At 33.6% G+C, this 21,478-nt stretch overlaps 1 protein-coding gene across 2 annotated transcripts in view; it reads left to right on the top strand.

The window, feature by feature from the left end:
* The first annotated feature begins 908 nt into the window (after positions 1–908).
* Positions 909–21,478, top strand: part of LOC128670198 (neuroligin-4, Y-linked-like) — a 76,092-nt gene continuing 55,522 nt past the window's right edge. For both annotated transcript variants that reach the window (XM_053745670.2, XM_053745669.2), the window contains exon 1: positions 909–1,049. The gene's annotated coding sequence lies outside the window, so the exon portion shown is untranslated. The remainder of the gene's footprint in view (positions 1,050–21,478) is intronic.

The raw sequence follows: 21,478 nt of genomic DNA, 5'->3' as shown, positions 1-21,478 counted from the left end.
TGAGAATTTCGGGATAAACAGTACCCCATATGTTAGTTCAGGTTATATTCTACCTGTGTGCCAAATTTCATAACAATTCGTCCAGTAGATTTTCCGTGAAAGAGTACCAAACATATATCCGCACAAATGTTCGCATTTATTATAATATTAGTAGTATTGTAGGTTGTTATATATTTTACACCTAATTTAATGTAATTTATATTCTATTTCAAACTTCGGAAAAAAATAAACTTTCCGTATTTTCTTCGCAGGTTTTGAACCCTAAAAAATTTTAAGTGCGTCTTGCGCTTGTCCGATTTTCCTCAATAGGTATTCTTTAAACCATTGCTTATCATACAATTTACATTTTTCTCTTTGTTTGTTTTTTTGCAGACAGAATACATTTAAAATGGTAATTTTAAATTGAATTGTTTGTTAGATATTGATTTAACCATATTTTTTTATGAAATATGTGTCTACTCAACTGAATTCTGATAGGTATAGGTAATAAATATATTGTTTTCACCCAAAGATAAATATTCTTTATTAATAGGTAATTATAAAGCATCAAAATTTTGGCAAAAATTTAGGTAAATAAAAAAAATACTATAAACAACAGGGTATTTTATAATAATCAAATAATTTAACGTCTTCCAGAAGAGCTATGCCCCATTGCTCCGTCATTTTAACGTCTGTTGAAGACAATGCAGAAATTTTACGGAGATTCGACGTACGTCGACGCCCGTCATTGCAAAGCTCTTCGTTAACTGAAAAGTCAGAATATCTAATAACAGCGCCATCTCTGAAAACAGTCGCGCACTAATTCTTAAGCTCTTTCAGCCCACATTCAATATGGAGGGTCGGAATATTAGGATACTGGTTGAAATATTTTTCAGTAGCCTCGCGCCATTCCGTGAGAGCGGACACATCGTTGCGCGATTATATCAAATTCCTACGATACTAGACTACGTACTAATTTTAAATAAAATTAAATATGTATTTAGTCCTGTGTTGGTGAAACTTTAGTGCTAAGTGATATATGGAATGGATGTTTGAAATGTCACAAAAAGGTAACTTAAAGACATACAAAACCCTATGTGCTTTATAAAATATTGAGGTAAAAAAAGGGTGTTTTACTCTACCCTGGGAATTTATGATGTTCTAGATATCATTATTTTCGAATTACTCGCAAAGGGCTGAACTCGTTCGTATTTTATCTCACGTGCTTGATAATGTCCAAGTCGAGTGTTTTTTATAATTACTCGATGTTTAAAGATGCGAGAATTTCCGAACTAAATTATATCAAGGTGCTTTTATGTTAACACTTGCACTATATCTTCATACTCGTATTCCTCATGGCTGAGTGTCGTGGTTGTTACGTGGAATGAAACACAAACAACAACTTACTTGGCATTATTAATGGAGTGGTTTGCCATTGCCTTCTCCATTTCACACACAAGTTAATAATCAACCAGTGTGCAGGTTTCCTCACGATGTTTTTCTTTACCGGAAACAAGTGGTGTACGATGAAAACTACTATACATAAGTCAGATTGGTATATCAACTCATGTGGCACGAGTAGGACTCGAACCTGGGACCTTTCGATCCATAGACGGGCGTCTTAACTATTACTCTAGACTAAATAGTGTACTCCGTGTATGGGCATTTTAAAAGTCCCAAAAAAACTCTCCAATTTAACAAAACTCTTACATTATTGTTATGTAAACCGTAGCGATGGAGATTCGCACATATCACCATATTTTTAATCATCAGACTGCAAACGGATATTTATCTTACATATATTGAAGCGAAACTGGAAAATGAGCGGGGAACATTGAAAATAAAAATAAGTTACATTTTATTGCTTGCAAAAATATGCGAAACACCCATAATATCCGGTACAGGGCAGAGCGAATTGCCGAAAAAATCACTTGTATTTTTTTCTTAGCATGTGATGTCCCACTGGGTAAAACTTCCCCTAAAATTCTTCCAAGCATCCCTGTGTGTGGTCACAAACACATTTAAATCAATAATATATTATGCAATCAGATGAAATAAAAAAAATCAGTCATCATCATAATCGAGTGTGTTATTGTTTGTTATATAATCTGACACTAGTGTGTTGCTTACACTGGTGTCAGATTATATCAAGTCGCCTAAAGGCATCCGACGTGACTTTTTACGACTACCTACCGCCATCTAGCGACAGAAAAAAATCTGTATAAGTGAACATAACACCAAAATCTTTAATTGTTAGAAAATCAAGAAATTAATTATGATCATTTTTATTTTATAATTCCAAAATTTATTTTAAAACAATACAAAATGTAGATTTTGCGGTTCGGCCTTTAAATAGGACCACTCCATATCCTCTCTGGATGTCGTAGGAGGCGATTAAGTGCCAGTCGCAACGGATATAAACATTTGAGAATCAAACACTCAAAAACTTTAAGGTTTATAAGGCCACAGCCGAAAAGGCAAAGATGAAAATAATACAAACATGATTTTCTAGAAACATATAACTTGCGAATTATTATTATAAAATTGATATTCCTTCTATAATGAGGTCAAATTAACAAACATTTCCTTTCTACTAACATGAAATTACATAACACATTAACGGTAAAAAGGCCGAAAGTTGAATCTTTGATGTCGAGACCTTTGAAATTTATAATTAATCACGTCCAAAAATATCCTATTCCTTCCACTCAAATATGTTGTGAATTAATAATTTTGGATTAAGGAATGCAATCTCATTAAATCTACAATAATACATTTGGTTATTACCTTTCTATTCTTATGACGACCTCGGTGGCGCAGTGGTAAAGTGCTTGCCTCTGAACCGTAAGGTCCCGGGTTCGATCCCCGGTCGGGTTATGACGGAAAATGATCTTTTCCTGATTGGCCTGGGTGGTGGATGTATATCTATATATGTATTTGTTATAAAATATAGTATCGTTGAGTTAGTATCCCATAACACAAGTCTCAAACTTACTTTGGGGCTAGCTCAATCTGTGTGATTTGTCCTAATTTATTTATTCTATATACCAATCTGACTCATATTATATAGTAGTTTTCAAAAACACTTGCTTGCTTGAAGGAAAACATCGTGAGTAAACCTGCTCACTGGTTGACAGTTAAGTTCACTAGTGTGTTCTTCTGGACTTTATCCCACTCATGTGGGGTCGGCACAGTATGTAGTTCCTTCCATTTCGTCCTGTCATTTGGCCATATCCATTGATACTCCTTTTCTGTTCATACTATCCTTGACACGCTCCATCCATTTAAATCTATAATTGGCAAGAGCCTTATTATTAAAACGAATTAATAACTAATACTAAGATTTTAAAAAAATATCTTGACAGATAATTTGTTGCTAAAATTATTAATAATCAAGTAAATTAACAATCCCCAAGTTTATTTGTTAGACAATAAAAAATAAAAAAACTCAACTTTCAATATTCATTTCGCTATAACTTTTGATTTTCATGAAACATGGCTAAGAACTCTCGGGAAAAAATTATCTTTGAAACAAAAAAAAAAACTAGACGAAAATCGGTTCATCCGTTTAGGAGCTACGACACAGACATATATACGGATACACTCTTTTTGCGTCGGGGGTTAATAATAAAAAATCAAAATATTCTTATACTTTTGTGAGCTATAAATAGGTAAACATAAAAGTTACACACACATAAATATCATTATAGCCTTTAGGGGTTAAATAATAAGACTCCTAATATAAGAGTAAATTTTAGATACGTCCAAAGAGAATTCAATTCGACATTTTCTAAGAAATTAACGGTTTGAAGATATCCCTCAATGTTACACATGTAACATATTGAATCGGTTTCTTGGGAATCGAACTGTAAACGTTATATTGATTGCGTTTCATGAGATTTCACCCACGAGACGAATTCGAATTCAGAATCGAAATTTCATAAAGCTTATGGATTTGTTGAACAGCGCTCTGTTCGAATTGTTCCTAGTAAAAATATATATTGAACTTTCGCTTTAAAAATATCGCTCTTATTGTGTTTCTTAGAATTTGTATACAAAGGAATGAAGTCGAATGGAACAAATTGGAATAGATTGGTTATACTCGTATGTATAGACATAAACCAATTTATTCCAATTCCTTACCTATAAGGAACATTTGCAAAGGGCATATTTAGCTAGACTTTAAGGAAGCTTGTTAGTTGATCCTGGGCTCCAACGCTCAACGGCTGAGAAAGGAACCGGGAAAATGATTAAATGACGAATTAGAGACTGGTTGCCCACGCGACTTCAGTAAAATTTTTTTTTAATCCGATCGCCTCACTCCGGAAGCAATAAATAAATAACTCTTCATTTTCGATCTAATTTATCATTTGACGACCTCGGTGGCGCAGTGGTACAGTGTACAGGGTCTTGGATGTTTATCTATATATGTATTTGTTATAAAATATAGTGTCGTTGAGTTAGTATCCCGCAACACAAGTCTCGAATTTACTTTAGGGCAAGCTCAATCTGTGTCATTTGTCCTAATATAATTATTTTATTTATTATTCTATAGAGAACCACGATGAGGTAAGTGACAAGGCCACATATAATTTTAAAAATATAAATAGCCATTGCTACTCTAAAAGAAAAAGAAAACATAAAATATTTATTGCCAGTTCGCTCATAACAGAGATTATATTTTAAAACAAATTTGACATTTCTATTAGGTTTATTCATTCCAAATCATACAAATGTCATAACGGTTACAAAATAGACGTACAGCTTCTTGTTCCAAATTCAAAAATAACTGAAAACATTATTCTATCCACGTTTATATCAAAATGAGAGATTTAAAACCTCCCGTATCATCTGAAATAGTAACAAAAATATTTTCATATTTCCTCGCGGAAATTCGTAGCCGTCACCATTTTCCCGAGAATTTTCCGTTTCACTCACTATTGTACGCGTTGGTGTTTTTCTTTCATCTTTTCCTGAATATGTTTCCTTTGTACCGGAATACACAATATTATTTGAATTTCTTATGATAGAATACAGATTAAGCCAACTATGGCCATGTTAACATTGAAATAAGATACAAAATAGCCTTAATTACACTAAGTAATATTTTAAATCCATACTTTAGAAGTTTTTTACATAATTACACTTTAATGTTTGAACAGAATTATATACATTTATTACAAAATTAATATAGCCAAATATGAGATCCGATTATTGTTGATTTAATCCCAAAATGATTTAAAAACAAAGCATCAACATAATTCTATCTTATTATGTTGTCTTGCAGTTTACCAAATTAAAATATTCCATAAGCTCCCCGATTAAACATTTTTATCGTGTCGTTATCATGCCAGAAGGGCTTAACATTGTTTCTCAGTTATATAACAGTGTAAGTACATAATAAAGTAAATGGTCAAAAGGTATATAGTATAAACGGAAACATATTATGATTGTTATCCAGTGCTGATGAAAAAAAGATTATATACCAAATGGACTTAACGAAATACTTTTATCCCAAACATCAATGAAGCTAGCAGACTCATATTCTCAAATTATCAAATAGTAGACTACTCTGGACGAATAGGGCGACTTAGTTAATATACTTTTTTAATGGTGAAATAATTTTTGAAATCGGTTCGGTACTTTCGGAGATTACCCGTCTCAAACATACAAACGCTTACCTCTTTATAATAGTAGATGTAAGATTGATACACAGTAAAAGTGAAAATGATCAGAAGGTATAAAATGTTTGGAAACATGTTATGATTGCGATCGAGTGCTAACGAAAGAAAAAATAGACTGATAATCTAACGGTCTAAATGAAATACTTTTATCCCAAACATCAACGAAGCTGAGTGAACCCACATTCTAAAATTATCGAATTATTAGAACTAGCGGAATGTTAATCGTATCTGATTTAATTCAGTAACTTCCCCATTGTGTTTGTAAGTTCATTGATGTCATGTTTACTAGACCGCGCGTAATGTGGATCGGATACTAGTTACATCACATGACTTTGTTGATCGTCGTGTGAATAAAAGTTGTCGTTGTCTGAATTAGCGGTATTTTTCTTTTGATATGGATATTAACATTAACATTACTGCACTCTATGTGATGATTTAACAACTATTGTTGAAGGGTGAAGGCAAAAATCACTGAATTCATTTAAATAAAATGACCACGACTCTCAGTCATGAGTGATCAAACTCGTAGTCAAAATTTGTGTAAACACAAAGTTTATGATTGCATGTAAAATAGTGAATTTATTTACAGTTTTGTAACATTGGAGGTGTTTGGGTTTAAATTATTTATAGAAAATAATTGCATAGTCTAATAAGTTCGCTGCAAACTAGTTGATTTGTCATAATTAACCTAAGTCATATCGAATGCCCGTATGATGACGAGGGTGTGTTTGATTGATACGCACTTTGTTAAGGGTAATATTGGATACAGACACTTGCGTGAAATATAGCTTTCTCATGAAGGGCGTTCACGTGTTTGTCGGAATTATAGTCAAGAACAACATTTAATGAACCTAACAAAAGAATAAAATTAATGCAACAATGATAAAGTTAATGTGCTAAATATAAATGTGTTATAAAAAAAGACAACATGAAAATTGTCAATGAAATTTATAGATCACTTAGTCAATAGAACAAAAAAACTTATAAATAAATAAATAAATAAATAATGTATGAACAAATCACACAGATTGAGCTAGCCCCAAAGTAAGTTCGAGACTTGTGTTATGGGATACTAACTCAACGATATTATATTTTATAACAAATACATATATAGATAAACATCCAAGACCCAGAATCAGAAAAAGATCATTTTCCATCATGACCCGACTGGGGATCGAACCCGGGACCTCTCGGTTCAGAGGCAAGCACTTTACCACTGCGCCATCGAGGTCGTCAACTTCTTGTCAGTATGACCTATCAAGAAATTTAGATCATACTGATACGGACAATCAAACGCTGGAGTTTATAAAAATGATTTAATTAGTATAAAACTTGATGTTTTTAGATGCGGTTAGTTTTCATTCTAAAATAGTATACCTTTCCTCCCGTGGCTGTCACAAGGCAGTTCATAATTAAGAAAGTACTCACAGCTGATAGGAAACAATAGCATAGCCAAAAAGGATTGTGGCTATTGACAGGTAAAAAATCAGAGTGAAATCTTCAAACGCAGATGTCTTCATACACCGAGAATACGTGAATATGAAAGAGAGAGAAAAAAAATTAAAGAAAAAAAAATGTAGGACCTTTCTAATTTTCATTCCATTGTATCCGTAAAAACCTGTTCACACTTCTCAAAACCAAAATCAAAATGAAATCATTTATTCAGAAATTAGGCCTTCACAGGCACTTTTTCACATAATATTCTAAATTAAATGATGTTTACCAAAGCTACAAACTGCAAGCATTTCGGAACGACCACTGCTGAGAGGAAATCATAATATGTTTCCTCTGTTCGTTTACTCACCAATTGATTATATTTAAATTGCAAATTGAATGGGAAAACAATGAAAATTTCAAGGATATTCTATTTTATTTTCGACATTTACTTAATTGGTTTTAACATCCTTACATGTTATAAAAATAAATCCCGTCGCGTCTGTCTGTATGAACGCGGGAAAGTCAAAAACAATCGAACAGATTTTTGTACGGTTTTCGGCATTAGATAGTGTGATTAAGAAAGGTTTACATGTACAATGGGCCGACTGCATGACGTCAATCTTCCTTGGGAATGCTATTGCCTCGTACGATATCCACATATGTCGCTTTCTAAGGCCACACAGGCCTTATCCCATTCGAATTCGCTGTGGAACCACATGCCGAATACAAATAGGATAAGTTATTTATTTGCTTTATTCTTGTTGGATTTATTTAATTAATTAAATACAATTTCAATCACTCCCTGAAATCAATTTCATTTCTATGATCAAAATATAACTCTGTCTTTACTGTCCTGTCAGTTTGTACGTCAAAGTGAATGGCAAATTTAATTGATATTAAAATATCTGCAAAGGAGTTCAAATAAATCCATCATTTAAATGCAAATGAAATAAAGGCAGAAAATGACAGAAAATTATAATAACAATTGCTATATTAAATTAAGCGAGTTGTTAGGGTCCCCACTAACCTATTAAAAAAATTCATTCCATCTCCAAAAAAAAAAAATTAGGTACATCGATTAATTTTTCTCTTAGCCGGCGTCTCACTGCAGGGCAAAGTCTTATCCTTGCTTTTAAAATCTATGGTTTATAAAATCTAATTTATCATTTGACGACCTCGGTGGCGATAAAATGCTTGCCTCTGAATCGAGAGCTCCTGGGTTCGATCCCCGGCCGAATCATGATGGAAACTGATCTTTTTCTGATTGGCCAGGGTCTTGGATGTTTATCTATATATGTATTCGTTATAAAATATAGTATCGTTGACTTAGTATCCCGTAACACAAGTCCCGAACTTACTTTGGGGCTAGCTCAATCTGTGTGATTTGTACTAATATATTTATTTATTTATCTAGGTATATGGCAACTTACTGCACTAAATAAAGATTTCTCGGAAATTAATTTAAAAAGCTTAATAATTATGATTGACAGCTATATATCACTGCATATACATTGAATCGTCTTTAGTTTTTTTTTAAATATTTATCTTTTGACAAGGGTTTTGGAACGCGGATATGATCGTCAATTGAATAAAAAGGTTGGGGCTTGAAGTTAAACTATGAATTTATGGAAACTGAAATTATTATTTCCTTTTAAATATCGCTTGGAAATCAATACGTTTGACACCTAACACAGTGAGAAAAGTGATGATACGAAAACCAACAATCTCTGAACGAAGTGAGCGAGGTGAACGGAATGAACGATACGGCGGTTGTACGAATGAACCAATACAAAAGATTGAATAATGAAAAGGATCAATAAAATCCATGCAGGTATTATTTTTTTGTTCGATGTTTGGTTTTCTTTCATATGAATTCGTGAAACTTAACGGTGGTAACCCTAGCCACAGTGCCGCGATTCTCGTGTAAATTCGTAAAGACATTTGAGATACAATTGTCATTTAAATTGCGTGCTTTGTAACGCCTTTTGATATATTTAATTGTTTTATGGTGCACATTCATTGTAACATTTGGCTGGAAATTGATTAGATATAATAACTTCAATCAAATGAAACGAATTCTTTGAAAAATGCCAAAATAACCCCCGGAAAATATTTCTTAAAATAGGTACTTTAGGACTTCGTAACCTTTTGCAGGACACTTAACGCCTATGGACGTAATAAGAATTATAATTCTTTTTAGTTTCAGAGAACGGGTAAAAAAGCAAAGTGAGTCCAAACACGGGGCTAGGGATATATGGCGTGTGGTTCCGCCCTGGAATAAGATCACTCCATGGATGTCGTACTAGACGACTAAGGGATAACCAAGGACGGTTGACGTCAAGCCAAGCGTGTCTTCAAAATTGTTAGGTGTATTTTTTTTTTTACATTGATCTCGGGGTCCGAGACGTCACAGCCTCGAATACAACCGGGAATGCGTGAAGATGAGAGATGGAAAGAATTAATGAAGAGATTCCTTCCAACACTACAACTTTATGACTCGATAAACTAAAGTAACTCCAAAGAACTATATTCGCTATTTTATCCACTAGCCAAAGTTTGTCGCTTACATAAAGCTGGCCTAATCGCGAGTCACCGTAATAAATAGGAAACATTATTGATATAGCTGGTCGGACATGAGTTTCTATATTAGTATGTTACATTTACCTTTATATAGGCTACATTTATTTGATTAATTATCGTTTTCTGTTTGTGATTTCGTTAGAAATTCTGTTTCCTAAATCAATATTCTGTAGTTTTTTTTTGTATTATAATGTTTCACGTGTCAAATAAAGAAGAAAGAAATAAAATTATGAAATAATAAACAAGTATTAAATGAGGAATATCAGTAAATAGAATAATAATAATAATGAGGTACCCTTTTTTATTTTTTATTTTTATTTAAAAAAGGAGAAAACATTTATAAAAGTATAATAATAATAATTTGAGGCAACTGATTTGAGGGGCCCATCCAGTGAGCGGCGAGTCACCATCTGCCACTGAATAGTCAGTTATCATGATTATGGCAGGTGACCGAACTCTTTGCAATAGCCCATTCTCAGTTCATCCGTGAATCCCAAAAGGAGATACAAATATATAATAATAATAATCTTTATTTTTCTTCTCTCACATAGAATTACATATTTAAAAAATAAGGAATAAGGTGAACCATGCAGTTACAAAATAACGATCTATGTGAGAGACTGGTGTCTGTACTAGGCAAACCTGTATGACAGATTACCAGCCTCTCCTACTCTGAACCAGGGTGTATACAAAGCAAAACGCTTATACTAGTTTAATGACCAAGAGATGTCAAATAAATTTACATTTATAAGTAAGTAGGATGAAGAAAATAAATGTAAATTTATTCGACATGTCTAGGTCATCCTCCTTACTGATATTCATCATTATAATACTTATATAACCATCATCAATTAATTTATGAACTATGTTCTTGTCGGTGGAGCATTTTCCATCTAATTCTGTCCGCAGCCATTGATTTCACCTCCCTATACGACACGAGCTCCGCCTTCTCTTTTATTTCATCTAGCAATGCCCTTCTTGGCTTTCCTTTTCCTCTTCTTGCTTCGATTTTTCCTTCAATCAGATATTTCATAAAGTTGTCGTGTCGTATAAGGTGGCCAGACATCGTTCCCCTTCTGTATCTATTGCTTTCAATAACGTTCTTCTCTCTTTGAACTTGTCTAGTACTTCTTCATTTGTTTTCTTATCAGTCCAATTAATTCTCTCCATGCGCCTCCAGCACCCATACCTCTTATATTATATTAGGACAAATCACACAGATTGAGCTAGCCCCAAAGTAAGTTCTAGACTTATATTATGGGACACTAGCTCAACGATACTATATTTTATAACATATACATATATAGATAGACATCCAAGACCCGGGCCAATCAGAAAAAGATCATTTTCCATCATGACCCGACCGGGTTTCGAACCCGGGACCTCTCGGTTCAAAGTCAATTACTTATTTATTACTTTATAATTTTATTTCTTTCTTCTACATTTGTCATATGAAACCTTATATAATACAGGACACTTAACACCATAAATAAACACATACACACAACAACATAAATAAACACTCAATCTAACAAAACACCTATCATCAAGCTGACAAGTCTCGTATCTTGAATAATATAAATGTGTTGTTACCTGAGTTGATTTAGTAAAACTTGCTTATATAAAAGACTAAAATATTTTATATGCATCTAAATACATACTAATTCATAATACATACTAATGTTATAAAGAGATTAGATTTTTATTTTTGTTTGTAATATATAAACTCAAATTACTGAACAGATTTCGATGACATTTGACACAGAGATAGATGAAACCATCAGGAGTAAGGCCAATTTTTGTAATTTTTTAAAGACATTATGGTTTTACCCGTACGTAGCCGGGACGACGCAATAGTTATCAATAAAACAACTCCAGTTAATTGACATTTCCGCCAACAACCTTTTTCAGACAGTTCAATTGAAACAAGACTGAAATTCAACCTAGGCATATAATATTTTACCACGACCTCGGTGGCGCAGTGGTAAAGTTCTTGCCACTGAACTGTGAGGTCCCGGGTTCGATAACCGGTCGGGTCATGATGGAAAATGATCTTTTTCTGATTGGCCCGGGTCTTGGATGTTTATCTATATATGTATTTGTTATAAAATATAGTATCGTTGAGTTAGTATCTCATAACAGAAGCTTCGAACTTACTTTGGGGCTAGCTCAATCTGTGTGATTGTCCCAATATATTTATTTATTTTTATAAACTTTATCTTCTTCCTATTTCGATGTCCACAAAATAAAGCCCAAGTTTAGACATATAATACTTTATAACAATATATTCCATCTCCTATATCCTAGAAACGTGGACTGACGGAAAAACAGCGATCCATTTCTCTCAGTACATATTATGATGTCATGGCAAATACGATTTCTCCCCTAAATTATGATCTATTGACCTTCAACTGGCAAACTTCGAAGCCCGTAAGGGAAAGCGAGAACTTTATGTAGATGGTGGGAATAACTTGAATAGGAAATTTATTCCATGTCATAGGGGAAAGATTCCCGGGTAGACACTTTTCAGCACATCGATCGAATTATCTATATTCAATGGTAAATCAATATTGGATGTAGGTCAGTCGTGATGTTTGGGAACCTGTAATGAGAATGTAGGTCGAGTTCAGTGATACGTTACGGTATTATTATGGTATTACCCGAGCGAAGCCGGGGGCGAACCGCTAGTTTTAAATATTGATGTTATATTTGTTTATTATATTGTACATTACTTTTCTATATGTTTATGTTTTGAAATTGATATAGTATCTCTTGAACCAGCACATATAGCTACAGTACATATTTGGCCGAGCGAGCTGTACAATTCAACTTGGGGCAAAAATACATTTTTGTGTGTATGTTTGTAACGTGGTAACTTTCGAACCGTTGGTCCTATTTTTATGAAATTGAAACGGTATGTAGGATCTGCCAATAAAATTTTTAAGTTCGTGGGGCAACAGAATCGGTTAAGCCGTTTTTAAAATATTCACAATTTTGTAAAAATTGATTGTGTTCGCGAGGTCTACTAAGTTAGCGGCGGATAACTAGTATAATCCTCATTTTAATGGCTATTAAAAACCGTACATTGATTTAAATACTTAAATAGTCTCAGTGATTTTCATTGGGATGTACTATTCGAAATAATGTTTAACTTTTTATTTCAATAAACAAAAGACGATCCAACACTGAAAAATTAAATACATGTCTAAAAAAACCTTTTTAGTTTTTCTTTAAGATCGACTCGTGTAGTGAATGCTTTTAGCATCAACTCCACACTATATCATGTTGGTAAATAAATTTTAAATAAATAAAAACACAAAAATAATTTACAATTTGGAACACGCAAAATGTCGTGCTTTCCCCGTTCATCCGTTTCATCACACTCATAATCCGAACACAAATATGATACAAAGATGTTTGCGTTAGGGCCAAGACACCTGTGCCTGAATTTATTAAAACGCCCAATTTATTCGCATGGCGACGACGTGTGTTGGCCCTTATTTCCTGAAGAGTGGCGCAGATGTAAACCATTGGTGGTGCAAATTAAGAGAGCCGAGCGTTTTTTTGTTTTAACATTTTTTTCATCTAATTTTCGTTCCAAAATTTCACTGATCCGGTAAAAGAAAAATCGTGAGGTAACCTGCACACAGGTTGACAATTTAGATTCACTAGTGTGTATGTGACTAGACGCGGTAGGTAGGTGTGAAAGTCCAATCAGGTGCCTTATGTTAAATATAATAAACTATGTTATATTGAATGAATCAATATTCTTTGTCTGTCATTTTGGGTGATGTATCCAATAGCTCAATTTTCACTTACTATTATTATAAAGAGGTTTGTGAGTATTTATGTTTGAGGCGGGTAATCTCCGAAACTACCGAACCGATTTCAAAAATTCTTTCACCATTAAAAGGTACATAATCCAAGATTGCTATAGGCTATATTTTATCTCAAAATTCCCATGCGAGCCAAGCTGCGGGCAACATCGATATTGTTCATAGGATAACTCGCCACTTATTTATGATAAAAATATATAGAAATATTACGTTTTTCTTTTTCAAAATAAACCAAAAATTATTTTAAATAACATGCCCCTATCATGGGCGATCAAAGCGACGATTCAATGGAACCAAAGGCTCGGCGAACAATAAAATCGAAGTTTCCTTGTACTTTACTCCCTTTTAACTCAATTTAGTCCCACTCCGTCAAAAGTTGTTTTGAACTGTAAACAAAAACATAACGTTTTCTTTGACAAAACTCTGTGATGTAAGGGGCTATACAAATTAATATTCTGACTTATATCACTAGTTTAGTTTAAGCATTAATTTGTTATATTAATATTGTTTATCTTCAATTTAGTTGTTTAATTATTGTAAATAAATAGATAGTATAGTTTATTTATAACAAGCGCGAAAATGTTTAAAGCATTTCAGGTTTCACGATTGATCTCAAATGGTTTGAAGTAAAACGTGATATCAAATCAAATCATTTATTCAGAAATTAGACCTTCACAGGCACTTTTTCACGTCATATTCTATGTAATTACAATATATAATAATATAATATAAGATAATTGAATTAAAACATGGATCTGCATATGATGATTTGATGACCTCGGTGGCGCAGTGGTAAAGTGCTTGCCTCTGAACCCCGAGAGGTCCCGGGTTCAATCCCCGGTCGGATCATGATGGAAAATGATCCTTTTATAGCTGACCCGAATCTTGGATGTTTATATATATATATATATATATATATATATATATATATATATATATATATATATATATATATATATATATATATATATATATATATATATATATATATATATATATATGTATTTGTTACATAATATAGTGTCGTTGAGTTAGTATCCCGTAACACAAGTCTCGAAATTACTTTGGGGCTAAATCTGTGTGATTTGTCCTAATAGATTTATATTTATGATTTGTTAAGAAAGAGAAAGCGAATTATTTATTTATTTTTATTTTCATTTTTCTCATTCACTCCGCGCCTCGTAGCCCTGTATATATGTAAGATCTACATAATATAATTACAATGTAACACGTTACATTCGAGTACGTTGTTATATTATTTAATCTTGAAATTTCTTCACAAGCAGGTGAAGTGTATTCTTCATAGTCGTATTCCTCATGGCTGAGAGTCGTGGTCATTACGTGGAATGAAACACACGCAACAACTTTCTTGGCATTATTAATGGAGTGGTTCGCCATTGCCTTCTCCATTTCACACAGAAGTTAATAATAATCAACCAGTGTGCAGGTTTCCTCACGATGTTTTCCTTCACCGGAAGCAAGTGGTGGTCGATGAAAAGTACTATACAAAAGTCAGATTGGTATACAAACTCAGGCGGGCATCTTAACCATTACACCACAACCGTTTCTAAGTATATTATGTATCTATAAATAATAACAACGATGAAACACGTGAAAGTTTTCAGACACGTGGATAATAAAATTGACGACAGTGATCATCATCTGGCTGAAAGTTTCAGCTACATTTCAACAGCAATACAATTTCAAGTTTTTGAGGTGTTTGAATTGTTAACGGCTACCTGATAATTCCAGACGTAGGTCGTATGTGAATATTTTTAACGAACATATAATGACTCTGATAATTACTTCATTCGTCTATTGAGGATGAGTTGACAATAAACAAGTTATCTGTTAAAGAATTTATAAATTGTAACTAGATCGCGGTAGGTGTTCGTAAAAATCATGACAGATGCCTGAAGGTCACTTGAATAAAATCTGACACCAGTGTTAGCAATATACACACTCGAAAAGGAATCTCAGCTAAGATAATGAGGACTGTATTAGACCATGGATACAGCATTTAGCATTGAAGAATAGCATTTTCTATAGCATCCTTCTGGTCTTTCGATGTGGATTTGATAAGCCACTATGAGTTAGAACCATGGCATGCACGGGTGTCGTGGCTCCTTTGTTTTCTAGGTTTGGACACAGACGTGCGTTGACTTCATACAATTTCTATGTAATCCTACGTTGTCTGTCGACGGACGTCAAAACGACGGAGCGCGACTGAGCAATGGGGCATGGCTCTAAGTGAGCCATGGTCTTGGAAGAGAGAAAGTCTTATAAAATAAAAGACTTCAGTCTTTTATTTTAGATATAGATAAAATTAAAATCGGCCAAGTGCGAGACGTAATCGCCCATGAAGGGTTCCATAGCAGCAGTAACATAATATAAAAGTTCTTGTTGATCGATTTTTGTATATTTTTATATTTGCGTTGATTGAACGAAAGGTAAATTGCGGTTTAGGATTTATGACGTATAAAAAAAACTACTTACTTAGCCCTCGTTCAATCCAATTATCGGTGGAAGTTTACATAGTAATGTATGTCATATAGGTATATTTTTGAGTTTTATCATTCTCTATTTTAGAAGTTACAGGGGGGGGGACATTACCACTTTTGAAGTGTCTCTCGTGCAAACTTTTCAGTTTAAAAAAAATATATATTATAAACTTTATTCATTTTTGAAGACCTATCCCTGGATACGCCGAAAGTATGGGTTTGACAAAAAAAAAATTGCAAGTTTTAGTACTAAGTATGGGGACACCCAAAATTTCTTTTCTTTCTATTTTTATAAATTTCTTCTTATTCTTAATGCGGTTCACAGAATACATCCACTTACCAAGTTTCAACAGTATAGTTATTATATTTTCGGATAAAAGTTGCTCCGTTTTTGCCATGGAACCCTAAAAAGGTGAAATTTATAGAAGTAATTCTTACAATATTTTAAAATGCTTAATTCCTTTCGACTAAACGCTTTGTTCTTTATATACCTAGTACATTGCCACAGTACTCACAGATATTTCTAGTGGGAAGGAGCCACTTGGAACAAATTGCTTCGGCTCCTGGCAACAGACCAACCGCTTTTGCGCATCCCCGTTTTGTCGATGCCGTTTATAATAAATTACACTCTTAGAATTATGTTATTAAACGAAATTGGAAATTTACATATCAAAAAATTAGATTTAACATTAAAAAGTTAAGATAAAGTAGCTTAGTCGACTAGACACGCTACTAGATGGCGGGAGGTACGAAGGTTTGGCTTGTCAGATGCCTTTAGGTGGCTTGAATATGTGAATAGAGTTACCAATTATTTGATAGGATCCAGTAGCAATATATTTATTCAATTATTATTATCTGAACTGCCAGATGGCCGGATTGGAAATTTAATACTATCTTGCATTAATTTAGCTGTGAATTGATTAAGCAAGAACAGCGGACCTTGGGTTCCGACGCTCAATGGCTAAGGAAGCCGCTCAGTTGTGAAAGTGTGGTTTCAGAAGATCATGTATTTAATTTAATAAACCCTCTCTTCATAGTCGTATTCCTCATGGCCGAGGGTCGTGGTCATTACGTGGAATGGAACACACATAACAACTTTCTTGGCATTATTAATGGAGTGGTTTGCCATTGCCTTCTCCATTTTACACACAAGTTAATAATAATCAACCAGTGTGCAGGTTTCCTCACGATGTTTTCCTTCACCGGAAGCAAGTGGTGGTCGATGAAAACTACTATATATGAGTCAGATTTGTATACAAACTCATGTAGTAGGTTTCGAACCTGGGACCTTTCGATCCACAGGCGGGCGTCTTAACCATTACACCACCACCGCTTCCCACCCAATTAATAAACCCAAATAACAATAAATGCTTGTTTTAATTATCATCAAAGCTATCTTTTACTGGTTGATTAAATAATCTATTTAATCGTGACTGAGTTAATAAAATACATAGAAGTCAGCACTTAATCAATAGAAAATCAGTACAATAGAAGGTTCTCGTTTAAAATTTAACCTATTGAACATTCAACTGTCGCGGTTGAATAGCTTTTGTAATAAGGGCTTCGGGCACGTAGGAAATACGTGGAAAAAGATCTCCTTTGAGGAGAAGCAATTAATCTGTCATCATTGATGTGTAAAGAATCGCTTTAGATGATTAAAAATACATATAAATTAACAAATACCGTTATAAATATCTTTTGGTTGGTGGGATTTGTCGGGTCGGGTTTTTATTACTTATTTATTGTCTCTTTAGTCATTGTGGTGGTCAAGTGGTTAAGACCGTTCACCTGTGATAGAAAAGTCCCAAGTTCGAATCCTACTCGTGCCACATGAATTTGTATAAACATAACTAGCAACCGTTTTGTTATTCAGTAAAAAAAAAACCTTACACGCAAAAATTTTACGTAACGATTAAGCTTGAAGTGGATTAAAAATAAAATCCAGTAAATTTACAACAATTCCCGTAAGCTGCCAGTAAGCCTACCTTTTCTGTACCTTTTTTACAAGGTCAAATGTTTTCATGTGACCATACAGTTTGGAAAAGAAGTTGTTGACACGCTCATTCGACAAGTTCAATTGATAGACAAATTAAAAAAAAACCCCCGACTTTCTTTATTCATTTCGCCAGAACTTTTGAACGGCTGAACCGATTTTGATCCGGATCCGAATCGGTTCACTCGTTGATGAGCTACGGTACCACGTACACAAACAGACAGACACACTTAGCGGTCAAACTTATAACACTCCTCTTTTTGCGTCGGGGGTTAAAAAGCGCGATTGTGATTTTCTATGATGACGTGTCGCTAGCTGATGCGAATAAGGGTAAATTATGATAGCAGAAAGCAATTATGTGTGGGACACGCGTCTAGTTTTGTGATTTATACCTAAGTGGACTGTAGGTTGGAGGTTGGTAGGCTGCTATAGTGAAATAAGTGATTCGACTTAAGTCAACAAAGTATATTTGTATTACTCAAAATATTAAAATGTAACCTGGACATGTCCGACAGACGCAACAAGGGGATGGGCAAAAAAATCGATATAACAAAATATTGATATTTTTTTCAGAAATATACCGATATAAGTCAACGATATTTTTTCCAGCGATATATCGATTTTCGATATTTATTTTCAAATATCAAATTATTAATCAAAATCGATATATTTTTCCAATGCGATTTCTAAAAAAGGAAAACAGTAAAATCGATATTTTTCCAATGCGATTTCAAAAAAAAAAGGAAAAGAATAAGAAAATATCGATATTTTTCAGTAAATATTTATCGATACATTTGAAAAATATCGATTCTATATAATATCGATATTTTTTTCCCATTCGCCCATACCTAGCGGCAACTTTAGTTAGCACAGCAAAGACAGCATTGTTATTTTAAACAAAATTATCTAAACAATATTTTCCTTTCCTGATCCAGCTATTGGGTTATATAATGCTATTGAAATACCACATTCGACGCACCGTGTTACCACCCACACGCAGTGGTTACCCTAATAAATTTATGCCGGCTGTGTGTGGAGGATTAAAAAAAAAACAGTTAAATTCACAATGAACCCGATAATGGGGGCCTACTCCGAATAACAATTATATTTTTTCGAAATCACGTTTGCATGATCCTTTTAATCCTGAATTCGTAATACACTCCCATTTTGAAATGATGGGTGAACCTTTATAAACAACATTACGATGTAATCCAGTTACAGGTTTAATGTCTTTTATCATCAATTTACGCGTATATATATATATATATGTTTTCATGTTTTTTCATGAACCGAGAGGTCCCGGGTTCGATCCCCGGTCGGGTCATGATGGAAAATGATCTTTTTCTGATTGGCCCGGGTCTTGGATGTTTATCTATATATGTATTTATTATAAAATATAGTATCGTTGAGTTAGTATCCCATAACACAAGTCTCGAACTTACTTTGGGGCTAGCTCAATCTGTGTGATTTGTCCTAATATATTTATATTTATTTATATTTATATTTTTACTAATATTTATACCTTTCTTAGATCGTGGCTGAATTACTGGTGTGCTCCCAAACCTGTTCCATGAAGAGAACCTATTATTGAGCAGCCTAATGCTATCTATAAGTATTTTTTTAATTTAAAATCTTTATGTTCTTGTTGGAGTCATGACTTGCGAAGTTTTAAGAAGGAATGATTGGATTTGGCATCGAACAGACCGGCTTGGAAAAACTTGGGGGAGACCTTTGCCCAGCAGTGGTATTGACGGCAGGTTAAAAAAATCTTTATTGCACAAGATTAAAAAGTATATAAATAATGGAATACCATTCACTCAATGATGCACTAAGCTTCTATCGCGAGTCCGATAAACACACACACACACACTGAAATGGGCACATCACACTCAGAGCCGCAGACCAGGTACAAATATTTGTCAGCGCTGGGAACCGAACCCAGGTCCTCCAGACATCAGAAAAATGATAGACTTAAAGTCACTACCAGTCCAATTATGGCACCAAACAGAAATTGCATGTATTTGAATTTATTCATATGTATGTCAATTTGAGAGATACAAATTCATATTTGAAACCAAAGAAATTTTCGTGTCTTTTTAACGAAATGGAGTACGAAAAATTTTAAAGTAATTTACTAAAATGAGTCAAATAAATTATAAGCTCCGTTGAACTTTCAAAATGTCACCACCACAAATAGGATGTTAAATTTGTCGAACTTCTTGGAAACTTTTTCAAAGTATTTTATTACACAAGAAAAAACTTTTATAAATACATTAAGTACTTAATTTGTACTTTAACAAAAGTTACTTTAACCGTCCTTTTCGTTATTAAAATGACAAATTTAATAATTGGACTAAAATTATGTGTTGACTGGGGGTCCACGTGGTTTCGAGTACCGCTGTTGCGATGCTCGCCGTTGCGAATATTTTTCCCGCTGCCTCATAGGTTCGAAAGCTTGTCGACTCGAGGGATGCGTTCGCGAACGATGCTAAAACAATTACAAGTCTTCGAACCTATCATGAGACAGTGGAAAAATAATTCGCAAAGGCCAAAACCACGTAGTGGACCACCGGTCAACATATATTTTTTTGTTCAATTACGAGTATTATTAAATTTAACGTTGACTGGAATATTTCGCATTAGCGAGAACTCCGCCTTTAACCTTTTTTTAGCGTTTGTTATTTTCTTTTTTATACTTTTCTTTGGCGGCCTAATTTGTAGTTTGTTGAGAAATTACAATATAATATAAAATTTGCCGTGAAAAAGTGCAAATTTTAAACACGAGAGAGTTTTGCAGAAAAATCAGTTCCACAGCCGTTGAAAACTCCACTTTTATGGACTCATTAGCAATAATGAACAAAACGCCGACGAACCCGAATAGCTCAACCTATCACCAGTTTATAAATGACTGTAATAAAATTCCAACACTCGGCCAATTAAAACAAACCCAATATTTCAGACAATGGAGGGGAAATTCTTAACTGTCATTTCTTATTTTAATTAACTTATTCACTCTTCTGAAATTTCAGTCAATTCTATAACAATTTATCCATCACTTTGGGCAGGTTTTAGTGTTTCTGACGATGTATACAATAGACTATGAATTCGATAAATTAATAAATTCATCAGTTCAATTTTCGAAATGACAAATGCGTTTACGAAATACTGACGGTGTCATTTTCTTTAATCAGTTTTTTTTTTGAGGATACCAACATTATGTATTAATGTTTAAATTTTGATTTATTTGTTCTAAAGTCAACTTTTTTTTAATGAATTTGGATTAATAATAGGTAATCATAGTAGAGTAAATTCAGAAATAATATTCACATTAACATTTATTACAAATTCACCATTATTATCGAGACGCTTAGTACTTTGGTAATATAAAAAAAAAACTTTAATATACCTTAGCTACCATGTCTGTTTTTTAAGTAATCCTTGGCCAGATTACTTGGTATGAGACATCCG

The sequence above is a fragment of the Plodia interpunctella genome, chromosome 5, assembly GCF_027563975.2.
Source record: "Plodia interpunctella isolate USDA-ARS_2022_Savannah chromosome 5, ilPloInte3.2, whole genome shotgun sequence".
Taxonomy (NCBI): domain Eukaryota; kingdom Metazoa; phylum Arthropoda; class Insecta; order Lepidoptera; family Pyralidae; genus Plodia; species Plodia interpunctella.
The sequence above is the reverse complement of the archived record's forward strand: the minus strand, read 5'-3'. Positions and strand labels throughout refer to the sequence as shown.